General features: G+C 39.5%; 1 protein-coding gene across 1 annotated transcript in view; it reads right to left on the reverse strand.

Moving 5' to 3' along the window:
- The window catches only part of znf609a (zinc finger protein 609a), a 179,914-nt gene extending 165,024 nt beyond the window's left edge, over positions 1 to 14,890 (reverse strand). Inside the window, exon 1 of the mRNA XM_064930479.1 lies at positions 14,467 to 14,890. The gene's annotated coding sequence lies outside the window, so the exon portion shown is untranslated. The remainder of the gene's footprint in view (positions 1 to 14,466) is intronic.
- Positions 14,891 to 15,923: the final 1,033 nt, after the last annotated feature.

The raw sequence follows: 15,923 nt of genomic DNA on the forward strand, positions 1-15,923 counted from the left end.
TCTACTGTCCCTTTCGGAGCTAGAATTGATTTTGTACCATATGTTGTGTTTCTCATCAAATATGTTGTCTTCTAACACTATTCAAACCCCACAATGGAATAAACAGCTTATGAAGCTCTCTTAGCCTATAGATCACATATTGCAAACAAATAATCTGAACTAAAATCTGCACACATATTTTGGAATTTCTTTGCTAATCAATATCCAAAAACAGTACATATTTTTCCATTAACATGCACATTATCATCTTCTCTATTTTGTGGCACCAATTTGACGGTTTATGGCAGGGGAAACAATGTTGCAATAGTCTAGTATGTGGTAAGGGAATAATGACAAGCGAACCTGGGGAACATTGGTTACACATTGCCCTAAAAAAAGGGAACTGGACGGCGGAATTCAAGTGAATCGAAGTCAGGGTGTTTTCACATATAGTTCTCTTTAAAAAGAATCACTCTCAGTCCAGTCAGCGAACACTGGGGTGAACAAAAAGCAAAAACTCAGGTCTCTTTGTATTCACACTGCCCTAGCCTTTGAATCAGGACTCAGCTCTATTGCCGGTTCACTTTAAAATGTTTGTGGTCCGAGTTGTCTTTTCATCCACATTGCCATGTTTAGAAAAGAACCTAGCATTTTGTTACAAAATAAGATATTCATTATAAATCAAATATAATATTTACATGTAAAAAATAATAATAATAATAATAAAAATAGGAAAACAGGATAAATGGCAAAAGAATAATTGCAAATTAAATAATGCTTTAATTATACTCAAAATTGTACCGCCAACCTGCACATCATCTTTTTGTAGTTTATGGCTACGGCAGGGGAAGCAGTGTTACAGTAGCTTATAGTACTTGGTGTGGAAATAATGATAAAAGAACCTGGAGAGCAGTGTTCTCATTGCACTAAAAACAAGGGAAACGAATCACAGACTCCTGAGATGTCTCAGTTCGGGTTCGTGTCGGTACTCGAGGGGTCCGAGTCCCTTTGGCGTGTTCACACTACACAAACAATTAAGCGACCTGCAAAAATTGGCTGAGAGGGAACAAGTGTGAAAACACCCTGAAAACACAGAAAGAACACACAACTATGTGTTCATTTGGCATTGCAGCATCTCTTTAGTCTTCTAAATTACTAATCTAAAGCCTGGTAAGAACAAAATGAACAATAATGCTATTTCGAATGTGTGCGATATATAATCTTACCGTAACCTTTTGATACACGTAAGAAACCAGACTGAAATAAGACCTGGCTTAAATTATGAATGAATGCACAGGCCTAGCCAAATTAATAATGACACAGAAAGCCGACGCATCCTATAGGCTACTGCTCAACAGGCTCTCTTTTCTTTCTGGCTCAGATATTACATCAAAATGTCACCGCCTTGCACACGTCATAACAAATGATTTGTTCTACATCATGCAGAACACATCATGAAATCATGTCATAATTATGCCTCAGCTTTATATCCGCTTTAGGAATGCTTTATGAACTGTCACACTTAATGGGCATCGTGAACCTTCCGAGTTGGGTTTAAGTTGTGGCTCGCTTTAAGTACTACCTCAGCTCTTGCCCTTTCTGGGATCTCAGGCAGTCAGTCGCCCTGTGCACATAGATCCTATCTTGTTTGATGGCTCATTCCAGTGCAACTGATCTTCTGTGAAGGTATACTGGTCAGTAGCACAGTTTAGTACTCAGTACCAACGACATGTAGAGGCACGACACTTAATACATTCCTGATTATGTCCTTCTCGATCTACGTCTATGTAGGGGCGTAGCATGGGGTTAAAAAGAGCCATGTTCAAATCAACAACATAAAAATTATTCAATTTGTGACCAAGACAGAACATACAACTTGGCAAATTTATCAGAAGGGAAACCGTTAGGGGACCAGCATTCTACCATCCTTTTAAAGCCCTAGTTAAACCTTATTTAGCCTACTGAATAAATTCAAACATCCAAAAATGTCTCCATCATTTAGCCTCAAGCATAATCTAGGTTAGGACTTGGCCTAGATAGAAAACCTTGTAGGCCTAAGACAGGACTGAAAATTCCCATAAAAACACTTCCTCTTTGTAGGCCTATGGCAATGTGACATAGCCTATAGTACACAAAATACCAATTTTATCGGTCCATATTATTGAAAAATATTGATTATTGTCTCGTTCTTTTTATTGGTGAGAAAGGGTTTTGGAGCTGGGAGGCCATGGAGGTGTTGAGGTGCAAAACTGCTGGTGCACCTCAACCTTTTTTATAACCCATATAATGCTTCTTTGAGTGTAAACTTCTTTCAAAGTCAAATGGCAAATACAATAAAATGGTGAGGCCCATACAAAAAATAAACCACAGTCCCATGGGCCATTAGCATACAATGTAACGCACGGCTGTCATAAAACAAGTAGAGAACTTTTAATGCTGTTAGCGTTAGGCAAGGCCTACATTCTGTCATGTAACCAACGTTTTAAATTCTCTGTTCACTGGGGAAGTCCTGTGGGAAATGGAAGCTTGCTTTTTGTTCAAGTCTTTGTAAATGAAAGCTTCACAAATAGAATTGTTTATCCTCAATCCTAGGTTGTATAGGAATTGCCAGTCTGATTGAATGCACTGGATGATTTCTCAACTAGGTTTGCGGTGAGAAAATGTGTCACGCCATGGGAATGCCCGTTTCTAGGCTTTTTAAGTGTCAACAACTCCTTCCAGTATGCTGCTTTGCAAATCATCTGGAATTCTATCTGCAATTGATTGCATATCAGCCTACATATCCTAATCACTTCAATAGGGCTTCATCTAGGCTTTCTCAACAGCCTTTTTCCTTTCTGTAGCCTACTCCAACAGAGGCTCAGAGAAAAGAGTATGCAGAATTTAGGCTGGACCCCACTCTCCAGTTAGCTCGGCTTTGCAGTGAAAACAACTTAGTCTTTCAAATAAGGTCTTCTGAAAAAGGCCTTTGTGGGCATTGGCAATTGAAATGCTAGTCTGATTACACAGATATATGTATCCTTCTCATCCTAAATTCAATTTGCTGTGACTAATGGATTGGAGATACACAAGCCCAGGGTTGCTTTTTTCAGAGCCGTTTTCTACCTCAGGTAACCCAAAAGGGAACGGTTATCTGGTACAATCTCCTTGCCTCGTTCAGAGGGAATTGTCAGGGAATTGTTTTTGACAAGAGAACAGAATTTCAGAGCTAAGAACACCAGGGCTTAGCAGGGAAATTTGGGTAGCAGAAGCCCTTATGGACCACACTAAAACTTTGAGCTGACAGGCAGATCCCAGATAACAAAACTAGAGACAAAAGGAGGCTCAGCACTGGCCCGCCATTCCAAAACGTTAGTGGCTTGTTCTTTGGTCTCCCTATCAGAATGGGGGCCAACAGATATGCCCTGATATTGGGCAAATTCAGTTTCCTTGTTCCTCTAACAACAAATCTCCTCTTCCAGAGGCCACTTGGGTCTTAGCCAAGAGGCAGCATGTCAAAGGGAGTGACTTAGCAGACCTTCATCCTAACATCACCTCAGGCATCAGAGGCCTCGTTTTCCACGACTTGAGTGATTTAATCAGATCATAGGCCTCAACTCAAATAAATGAGGTCATGAACTGTTACGATAATAACAGAACATGACAACAGCGTAATGTAGCCCATCATATGTCTGGTGACACCTCAAGACTTAATTTTCAACATCTCCAAGGCCCAATGTTGATCATGATATTTTTACTCATGCAATCAATCAATGTTGCATGCAATGGTCATGGCTTAGCCACATGAAAATGCATGCATTAAGGATTTTTCTACCTGGATATAAGTCAGGAGGTAGAGCTGTGAACTGCAAGGGACCTCACGATACGACATTAGGGTCAGTTTGTTATATCTGGAGTACTTCTCCGGTCCTATTCGGTGTCCTGTGTGAATTTAAGTGTGCTCTGTCTAATTTTCTCTCCTCTCTTTCTTTCTCTCTCTCGGAGGACCTGAGCCCTAGGACCATGCCTCAGGACTACCTGACATGATGACTCCTTGCTGTCCCCAGTCCACCTGGCCGTGCTGCTGCCTTATTGTGCTGCTGGCCGTGCTGCTGCCTTATTATTATTGGACCATGCTGGTCATTTATGAACATTTGAACATCTTGGCCATGTTCTGTTATAATCTCCACCCGGCACAGCCAGAAGAGGACTGGCCACCCCACATAGCCTGGTTCCGCTCTAGGTTTCTTCCTAGGTTTTGGCCTTTCTAGGGAGTTTTTCCTAGCCACCGTGCTTCTACACCTGCATTGCTTGCTGTTTGGGGTTTTAGGCTGGGTTTCTGTACAGCACTTTGAGATATCAGCTGATGTACGAAGGGCTATATAAATACATTTGATTTGATGATTAGCACAACACTTAGGGCCTGATGCAATATGGTTTGCAATTCTCACGATTCTATATGTATTGAGATTCGATAATGCGATTTTATAGCAATTTGATGTTCCAAACAGATTGCTCACTATATGTCTGCTGCAGAGAGACAAGAGAGAGCATGAGAAAAAGAGAGTGCTGAAAACATGGAAATAAAAAGAATAAAAGGAAATAAAAGTTCTGAAAACATGTTGGATCACTATTTAAAAAGAAGATGTACCAGCTATAGGATGAAAAATACTGGAGTTTTGGCACAGGTACAGCCGACTAGCGCTAGTTAACACTACCTACATTAGAAAAATACAATTATACAAATCAATACTTTGATTCAAATATCGATATATATCATGTCAAAATAATATTGCAATATGTAACTGCACATTTCCCTCCCATTACTATCTGGGGGGAAAACAAATATTAGCCAAACGATATTTACTTTAACTTCTTGGTGACAGGGGGACAGTATAGAGTAGCTTGAATGAATAAGGTGCCCAGAGCAAACTGCCTGCTACTCTGTCCCAGATGCTAATATATGCATATTAGCAGTAGTATTGGATAGAAAAAAACTCTGAAGTTTCTAAAACTATTTGAATGATGTCTGTGAGTATAACAGAACTCATATGGCAGGCGAAAACCTGAGAAAAATCCAACCAGGAAGTGGGAAATCTGAGGTTTGTAGCTTTTCAAAGCTTGGCCTACCGAATACACATTGAGATATGGATGAAGTTGCACTTCCTACGGCTTCCACGAGATGTCAACCGCCTTTTGAAACTTGAATGAGGATTCTACTGTAAAGGAGGGGCTCATGAGACCTCTTTGAGTCAGTGGTCTGGCAGAGAGCCTTGGAACTATTAAAGCATTAGACCTATCACTAAAAGGCATCAGTCATACAAAAAAAAGTTATCCTACAATTCGAAATGGTTCTCTAGTAAAATTAGTAAGAATGTCTCACCCCCATGTTCAAGAATGGCCTTTTTCCCTTTATACCGATTACAAAACGCACAATTTTGGTTATTTGAAAACAAAATCTCAAAAAGAGCATTCTTTTTTAAACAAGCCATAGAAAGTTGGTCACAATTTCAGTTTAATCCACCTGAAAAGACAGAACAAAATAGTGGATAAACTAACAAAAAAAACTATTTTTCAATAACATTTTTTTTTAAGGGATAATCTTTGTAAATGATATCACAAATAGGATTGGTGAAGTTATTGTCACACATATGGAAATGTTGAACTGTCTGCTCTACCCAAAATTACAAACAACTAATTGCAGCATTACCGCAAAAATGGAAGTGGAAGGGACATGTCTGTCGGCCCTACATTAAAGACAAAAAATGGTTAAAAGAAAATTGTGATCAATAAAAATATATACCAGTTTCATTTAAGGACCAAAAAATGACAGCTGTGCCATATAAATTGCAAAATAGTTGGGTAGAGATTTTTTATTTACTTTTGTGAAATAGCACAGTCACAAATATATGACAAATAAAAATACATACATACTGATAACAAGTTCTAAACAGGTGCCATTAATACAGGTAACGAGTGGAGGACAGAGGAGCCTCTTAAAGAAGAAGTTACAGGTCTGTGAGAGCCAGAAATCTTGCTTGTTTGTAGGTGACCAAATACTTATTTTCCACCATAATTTGCAAATAAAATCATTCAAAATCCTACAAATGTGATTTTCTGGATTTTTTTCCCTCATTTTGTCTGTCATAGTTGAAGTGTACCTATGATGAAAATGACAGGCCTCTCATCTTTTTAAGTGGGAGAACTTGCACAATTGGTGGCTGACAATACTTTTTTGCCCCACTGTATGTCATGCAATAAAATGCAAAATTAATTAATGGATTTTTGATTTAGATTCCGTCTCTCACAGTTGAAGTGTACCTATGATAACAATGACAGACCTCTACATGCTTTGTAAGTATGAAAACCTGCAAAAACGTCAGTGTATCAAATACTTGTTCTCCCCACTGTATGTATGTATGTATGTATGTATGTATGTATGTATGTATGTATGTATGTATGTATGTATGTATGTATGTATGTATGTATTTACCCCAAAAATATATGCGGGATTGGAAATGCAGAAAATTACATTGTATATTTTTTTATATACAAATAAATTATAAACATTAGGCTGTGTTCATGAATTATTGTGCTGTTGCAATGGTTCCGTTTGTAAGTGAGAAGTGTTTAGACCCTTTGACAAAGACCATCATAACCAAGAGGAAAAAGAGTGAAAACATAGGCAACTATGATGTACTTTCATAAATGTCTTGAATTCAAAGTGTCTCTGAAATGGTTTTCAAACAACAGCAAGGCGAGGAGCCTAGGGAAATAGGCTACTCCTGCATTACTTTGAAATCTATTCAGCTTAGGGCCTACATCTAGATATAGGCCTAAGGGTTGCGGTTCACCCTCTGAGAATAAAGTCTGCTTTCACTTTGAGGATGGATACGGTGGAGAATACATTTCTACAATGACAGAAATAGCCCTAAAGGACTTAAGTTACTCTCTTTTCACTGATGATCTCTGACTACAACAAATAAATTAATATCCATGTCCAAGAATAATACTGAGGAAATGGTTTAGAACTCAATACCTACATGTGTGGGCTTTTTATTCTCGATTCAAACAGGATTTCAAACTCACAGCAACATCTCAACAATGAGAGGTGCGAGTGGGCGGTATCACACTTCACGGTAAACAAATAGACAAGTCGCCTAGTAAGCAAACATCTGCTTTTTCCTGCAACTCCACTTAGCACAAATGATCCAGGAGGTAATTGGACATACATCATTTCAAAGACAAATACCTTTGGAAGTTTTTATTTTTTAACAATGAAACAGAGCTAGTCTGGAACTTGATCTGCCAAACTTTACAATAATTGTATTGAATTGTGTGTCTGCTGTTGATGTCAACTAGGCTGAATGGATTCTCTACACATATGTAGTAGAAAATAAAAAATAAATGAATAGCCAAGAATTACCAGCTCAGAGCCATTGAACAACTGCAGGGAGAATGAAAATGACAGAGTGCGCCAAGAGAGCAAACAAAACATTTCACTTTTTATACAGTGATATGTCATTTAGAAGACTTATCCGAAGCGACTTACAGTCACGTGTGCATATATTTTACATACGGGTGGTCCCGGGAATCGAACCCACTATTGTGGCATTGCAAGCGCCATGCTCTACCAACTGAGCTACAGAAGACCACAAGTAGACAATACTCAGTGATGTGTATTCATGGATGCCAGGCTTCCCCCAAAAGAAATTACCAAGAATAAAGGAAAACATTTGTCTCTGTATATGTAGTCAATCCATCTGATGCTGTCTGATCAAAAAGAGTATGACATAGTTGCCCGCCTGTTGCAAATGAAAAGGAAGACAGCGAGAGCATTTGGCCTCCCTTGATAAAAATATAGAAAAAAAGAAATAGCCAATCAGCATTGCGCTAAACTGAGTTAGCGCAACTGCGAATGGTCCAAGAGCACCAATAAAAAAGGGTCAACGGAAGCCGGTTTGGATTTGGCTTCACACCAATCGCATCAAAAGCAAAACATAATTGACATAATTGCATCCCGTTATGTGGTTGTCCTCTGGTGGATAGCTTCTTTTTTTTTTACATACAATCTATCTGCAGTAAAGCCACTCAACATGTACATTACATTCAGTCATCTAGCAGACACTCCGATCCAGAGCAACCTACAAGAGCAAAAAAAAACTGTAAATACATTATGCTTCATACATACATACTGTATGCTACAGTAGAAACGACAGCATGATATAGAGAAAATAAGGCACTTACTTTGATAGGAAAGCACACAGTTATTATTTGTAAGGAAAACAACAATGATGGCAATACAAGCACCAGCCAGAAAATGTGTCAGTTTGTGCAAGACTGTGCAAATGTCTGCATACTTGATCTGCGGAAACACTAGGGAAGTGCTTGGGCTCTCCTCGAAGAGAGAAGTTTGTCTGGCTCAGTAAAGCCTCAAACATAAACTGTCCACAATAGTGAAATGTGCTACTTCTATGTGAATTAATAGGGAGGAACACACCTAAATTGAAACTGTTAGAAAATAACTTGAAATTGACAACTTGAAACATAGCTTATAGATAATTAGCAGGCAGCACGGGTTAACCTTTCCTGTTGCATAACAATCACATTTTGTAACAGCAAGTGCATTATGACATCACGTGCATAAAACTACTCACACTGGGGCGACCGGTAGAGATATTTTGAACTTACGCCTGAAAAGATTAAAGGCCTTTTCAACATCTGCTATGAACACCAGGACTGGCTTCTTAGATGTTTTATGTTTGTCTATTATTTCTAGTAGTTGTCATATATTTTCTCCAAAGTCCATGTAAAAATGTCATATCAGGATGAACAATACCTGGTAAAACCTTTTGAGTGCTATTAATTTCAGTATAATTTGTACATCACAACATTGATCTATAACAGGCCTCCAGTTTTTTTAGATGGACTGGATCTTTATCTCCCGGGTCTTGTTTTAATAATAGTGAAGTAAGACCTTCCTGCTGAATACCTGACAGACAACCATTTCTATAGGAGTAGTTCAAACAAGCTAATAATGGAGCTTTGAGTATATCAAAAAAGGCTTGATATACCTCCACGCCATCAAGCCATTGTAAGACGGCGCCGAAGAGGAAGGCAGACGTTTTATGTGTCCCCAACCTGTTGTGTTTTTTTTGTTTGCATTGTTGGTAACTTATTTTTTTTACTTATTTTGTACATAATGTTGCCGCTACCGTCTCTTATAACCAAAAATAACTTCTGGACATCACGACTACGATTACTCACTATGGACTAGCAGAATCCTTTTTTTCCCTTTCACGACTCTAACGAGCCCGAAGCGAAGGATACACTGCTTTCTCAGGAACAGGCACATATCCCCGCGATTTGCGTTAAGAGGTGGCAGAGAAAAAGTGGCCAAAGGGCAGGCTGCATTCAGAGAATTAGAGGGCGATCGAATAAATCCCCACTTCCTTCCATTCTGCTAGCAAACGTGCAATCTTTGGAGAATAACATTATGAGCTACACAGAAGATTAAACTACCAACGGGACATTAAAAACTGTAACATATTGTGCCTCATGGAGTCGTGGCTGAACGACGACACTGTCAACATACAGATGGCTGGTTACAAGCTATAACAGCAGGATAGAACAGCGGCATCTGGTAAGACAAGGAATGTGTATTTTTTGTAAATAACAGCTGGTGCACGATATCTAAGGAAGTCTCAAGCAATTGCTCGCCTGAGGTAGAGTATCTCATAATAAGCTGTAGACCACACTATCTACCCAGAGAGTTTACATCTGTATTTTTCGTAGCTGTTTACATACCACCATAGTCAGAGGCTGGCACTAAGACGCCATTGAATTAGTCTTATTCCGCCATAAGGAAACAAGAAAATGCTCACCCAGAGACGGAGCTCCTAGTAGCCGGAGACTTTAATGTAGGGATACTTAAATCTGTTTTAACAAATTTCTATCAGCATGTTAAATGTGCAACCAGAGGGAAAAAAAACTCTGGACCACCTATACTCCATACACAGAAACGCTTACAAAGCTCTCCCTCGCCCTCCATTTGGCAAATCTGACCATAATTCTATCCTCCGGATTCCAGCTTACAAGCAAAAATTAAAGCAGGAAGTACCAGTGACTAGATCAATAAATAAGTGGTCAGATGAAGCAGATGCTAAACTACAGAACTGGTTTTCTAGCACAGACTGGAATATGTTCAGGGATTCCTCAGATTGCATTGAGGAGTACACCACATCAGTCATTGGCTTCATCTATAAGTGCATCGATGACGTCTTCCACACAGTGACTGTACGTACCCCAACCAGAAGCCATGGATTACAGGCAGCATCCACACTGAGCTAAAAGCAAGAGCTGCCGCTTTCAAGGAATGGGACTCTAACCCAGAAGCTTATAAGAAATCCCGCTATGCCCTCCGACGACCCATCAAACAGGCAAAGCATCAATACAGGACAAAGCTTGAATCGTACTACACCGGCTCTGATGCTCGTCGGATGTGGCAGGGCTTGCAAACTATTACAGACTTCAAAGGGAAGCACAGCCGAGAGCTGACCAGTGACTCGAGCCTACCAGACAAGGTAAACTATTTCTATGCTCGCTTTGAGGCGAATAACGCTGAAACACGCATGAGAGCACCCGCTGTTCCGGAAGACTATGTGATCACGCTCTCCGCAGCCGACGAGAGTAAGACCTTTAAACAGGTGGTAAGGGTAGGTAACAACATATCTGTCACGCTGATCCCCAACACAGGGGCCCCTTAGGGGTGCGTGCTCAGTCCCCTCCTGCACTCCCTGTTCACTCATGACTGCACGGCCATGCACGACTCCAACACCATCATTAAGTTTGCTGATGACACAACAGTGGTAGGCCTGATCACTGACAGCGATGAGACAGCCTATAGGGAAGAGGTCAGAGACCTGGCCGCGTGGTGCCAGGTCAACAAACTCTAACTCAACGTGATCAAGACAAAGAAGATGATTGTGGACTACAAGAAAAACAGGACCGAGCACACCCCCATTCTCATCGACGGGGCAGCAGTGGAGCAGGTTGAGAGCTTCAAGTTCCTTGGTTTCCATATCACCAACAAACTAACATGGTCCAAGCACACCAAGACAGTCTTGAAGAGGGAACGACAAAACCTATTCCCCCTCACAAGACTGAAAAGATTTGGCATGGGTCCTCAGATCCTCAAAAGGTTCTACAGCTGCATCCTGACTGGTGGCATCACTGCCTGGTATGGCAACTGCTCGAACCTCCAACCACAAGGAACTACAGAGGGTGGCGCGAACAGCCCAGTACGTCACTGGGTCCAAGCTTCCTGCCATCTAGGACCTCTATACCAGGCAGTGTCAGTGGAAGGCCCTAAAAATTGTCCTAGACTCCAGCCACCCTAGTCATAGACTGTTTTCTCTGCTACCGCACGACAAGCGGTACCAGAGCGCCAAGTCTAGGTCCAAGAGGCTTCTAAACAGCTTCAAACCCCAAGGCATAAGAGTCCTGAACATCTAATCAAATGGCTACCCAGACTATTTGCATTGCTCCCACCTCACCTCAGCTAACCGGTGCTCCCGCACATTGACTCTGTACCGATCCCCCCCGGTATATAGTCTCACTATTGATGTTTTACTGCTGCTCTTAAATTACCTATTACTTTCCTATTATTCTTGTCCATATTTTTTGGAACTGCATTGTTGGTTGGGGGCTTGTAAGTAAGCATTTCACTGTTGTAATCGGCATATGTAACTAATAAAATTGGATTTTCCAGACTGAAAGGATTCAATATCCTCAAAGTTATTCCTCTGTAATTTGGCCTTCGCACTAATCTTATTGTGGATTTGTTAACTTTATCATTTTTATTATTATGAAATAAAAAGAGTTCCTGCAAATTATTTTAGATAGCGTTCCTGTTTTGAAGATTCAGGAAGAATTTGGTGTATTTTTCTCCATATTCCATCCAGTTTGCTTTTATACTATATTATTTTTTATACTATATTACATTACATTGATGAGCCAATGCCACAGATGTTAGAAAATTGAGTCAGGATATTATATGTGTAGTAGATCGGAGTAGGTTGATGTGTGTGATATTGGATGTGATTTAGTTAAAGTTTAGTGTCTGGAAAAGAGCAAGACTATAATGTGCAAATAAATAAGAACCCAGCCAATTTGCATGGTTGAGTGTCCGTGTGTAACATGAAGGAGGTGTAGTCTTAATATTCAGGATGATAATTGTAATCCATATTGTATCAACATCATAGTTGCATTAAACATCATTTTCATAGAAAAACACAACCCAGTATTTCCATAGTAATTGAGGTTTCACATGATTATGAAACCGAGATCCCGTACAATATGTTATTATTCCCCAACATCCCTGTTCTGCCATCTTCCTATTGCTTGTTGGAAACATAGATAAACATGTAGACCAAGATACACAAAAACATTTTGAATTATAGGAAGTTCTCGACAGTAGAGATCTATTCTGTATGCGTGACTGTAAGTGAGAATAATTGAGTGTGTGAGTGTTAGGTGGATAGCTAGCTAGTTAAATTGTTCCCTTTCCTAAATGAGCCATGGATGGATATGGGGATTTGGACTTGTGGTTTTACTTAATTCTCTGTGTTGGTCAAAGATTATAACAGTGACTCTGATCCAACCATAAATTCATACATTGTGCCCCTCCAACATGTAGCTAGATGTAGTACGCTAATGTTGACTAGCCGGCTCATCATTGACCATGACAGGAAGTTAGGCTAGCGAGCAAGCATTTAACCAGGTAGCCTAGGACAACAAAAACTACAAGTGTGTACTGTATGAGAGTCACAGACCGTTTCGTCAACATGAAAGAGAGGAGGATGGCATTGGCGTTTCTCCACAAGTAGTCTACATGTTTGTTTCTACTTGAACGAGAACACATAGAAATCAGAACCATGGACAGCCACATCAGATTTTGCTTATGTTGATTGGACTAAATCGTTTTTGGTAGCTTTTAGTTGTCACTGTATTAAACAAGGCATAGGTGATTTTATGGTGTTGAAGTTGAAATGGTGCTGAAATAGTGGAGGCAGCTCCTGTTTTTTTGTTGCTATAACTGTAGTTCTAAATCAATAGCTGTTTAGGAGTCTGAAAATGTCTGAAACGTTAACTTGCTTGACCATGCTGTGGAGGTCATTGAACTGAGATATAAACATTTTGTGGACTTATAATCAGACAGATGTTGCTCTGTTTTTTTGATGAAATAAAGGTGTGGTTTAATTTTTTCCTACCACTGTGTCTTCTTATTGTCTCAGCCTTAGGCCTATATATCATAGTGGCAAGGCATATGAACTCACAGAGGTTCTAGAGCAAACAACATAGGTTGTAATATGGCTTCCCCAGTGATTCTACCCACGCACCCCTATACTGTAACAATCCAGGGGAGACGGTGAGTGCCACAAACCCGAGCAGCCATGGCCAATGGTTAAAAAATATATATATATTATTGGGGGAACAGTCATTGGTCACTCTTATCGATGTCAGCTTCGTTACACTAACCCCACCAAAATACGTCTATGAGTGTGGCTCAAACTCAGGACAGCAAATCTGTAACCATAAACACTGCTGACAAGGAAGCTAGTTCCCTTGGGAGAGCCAGGACTGTATAACAATAACCAGATTGCCTTGCATTGTTTTCACAAAAATATAGCACTGAATAAAATGTGATGGTTGATTGCGATTTCACTACGCCTCTTGACTTGAGTCATCCAATCAAATATAGAGAAGTCTGAAGGCGACTAAAAGGAACATGTTAAGTAGTCTAGGAACCCACTTACCCTGGCCCTTCTAGCGTCAGGTGGCATGGCATGACTGTCCAGGCAAATACTGTGACATATGCTCTCGCACACTGCATATCATTAAGTTCTTTGCAAAAGGCTGAGCCAACCTACTAAAAACACACACTAGCTTGGTTTATGACAGACACCCTGTTAGCCAACTAATGTTGGATAGCAATATCATCAAGTCACTTCCTAGGGAAACCGAGGACAAGTGTACAAGCATTGGCATAGAATAGCCATACTAGCAAATTGAAAGGATCAGCTATATGGTGCTAAAGTTAACGTTACTCTTTAAAACGCCTTGTTAAATGGCTAAGATGAAAATAGAAGGCGGTTAAACGTTATTCCCTAAAATGCACACATTGCATTAGGGCATTTCCTAAATGTCCACTTCTTAGGATAATTTGCTAGCTATGGCTAATGTTAGCTAATACCATTTTAGGACAAGAGTCGAATAACTCATGGGTGCTTGTGTTGAAATAGCTGCTCCTCCTGGGTCTTCAGACAAAGAGGGGTTCGCGAAAGCAGTTGTTAGCCAGAAAAGCTAAGTGTTAGCTAGCTATAGCGCCCTTTCCAGGTTAGCATTAGCTAAGGACGCTAGCTCGCGCGCTAGTTACGTCCCGCGTTTCTAAAGTAACGTTATCGAAAACATTCCTACACTCGTATAAACTTAATGTTGTTAACTTACCCCACTTGCCAACACCAATCCAACGAATGTTTATGTACACTCCATAGATCCTGATAGTGAAGGTAAAAGCACTTTGATGACCCCCAACGTGCTAAAATTCACAGACAAATCAATCAACGCGCTCCCAAGAAATCCCAACAGCAGAGAAAAGGAAATGCCAATTCACTGGAATAGCACAGCTAAAACACGTTGAGATCCTGTTAAAAAAATGAAATATACCGGTTACGATGGGCATTTCAAATTAAGTTTCAAGCCTGGTTGGAAATATAGCACATCCTTTCTGTAGTCCGAATTGTAAATTCCGATATTCCGGTGGTTTCCACTAGTTTTATTACTGGACTTGATTTCGCTGAATCTCTAATATCTTAATGGCTGTTTATCTTTCAATGCTGAGGGGAGCGAATACAATGTAACCAACAAGCAGAACGAGTAATTTGCAAATTCAGGAATAAGAGAAATTGTGGACTGAACCGCTAGGGGAGGTACACTACTCGCTGCGAAGAACCGGAACTGGATTTTAAAGGGATTGGGGATGTTGGTGAATGACTCTCGATGCCTAGGATAATTTGATTATTGGCATGACAGGAACAATATGATTATATATATGGTAAATATGTAGCAGCAAAAAAGAGACACAGCTAAATTAATGATATTTGGCTGTCAAAATGCACACGTGTATGTTGTGCTTGATATGAGATAACAAGGCAACTCTACTAAATATTTAGTTGAAATAAAAAATATTGATATCTGATTTTATATAACTTTATACAATATTATCCACATAGAGTTTGTTTCAAATAAATTCACAAAAAAATAATAATAAAAATAATAATAATTTCAGAATTCTGTTTCTTTATGTCAACTTTATAGATTTTACTCAGAGTGCAATTGTGTCTTTATGTTTATTTCCTTGGGTTGATAGTACAGCTATGGATACCAAGGATTGTGTAAAATACCAAAAACAGTACAAATCAAATCACATTTTATTTGTCACATGCGTTATAACAACAGGTGTAGACTAACAGTGAAATGCTTACTTAATTAAGGGATCCTTCCCAACAATGCAGAGACAGAAAAAAAGTGAAATAATAGAAGAAAAATAATAACACAAGGAATAAATATGCAATGAGTAACAACAACTTGGCTATATACAAGGGGTACCAGTTCTGAGCCAAAGTGCAGGGTTGCGTATATGTAAACAGACCATAAATGTCTCAATTTTGGTTTTCTAGGAAAGCTGTGAGTTTTATTATATGATACAATATCAGTACTTGTTGCATTTAGATCTTGTGTAAATCATATGATCAACTGATTTCAGCCAGTGTATGGCTGTGGATTTACTGCATTGTTTGAATGGAATGTTGGCATATTGGCAGTTAATTTGAAAAATGTATAATAATAATAATCATCATCATAATATATTTAATTTGTATAGCACTTTTCTTTACAGTTTCATT

The sequence above is a fragment of the Oncorhynchus masou genome, chromosome 22 (assembly GCF_036934945.1).
Source record: "Oncorhynchus masou masou isolate Uvic2021 chromosome 22, UVic_Omas_1.1, whole genome shotgun sequence".
Lineage (NCBI taxonomy): Eukaryota > Metazoa > Chordata > Actinopteri > Salmoniformes > Salmonidae > Oncorhynchus > Oncorhynchus masou.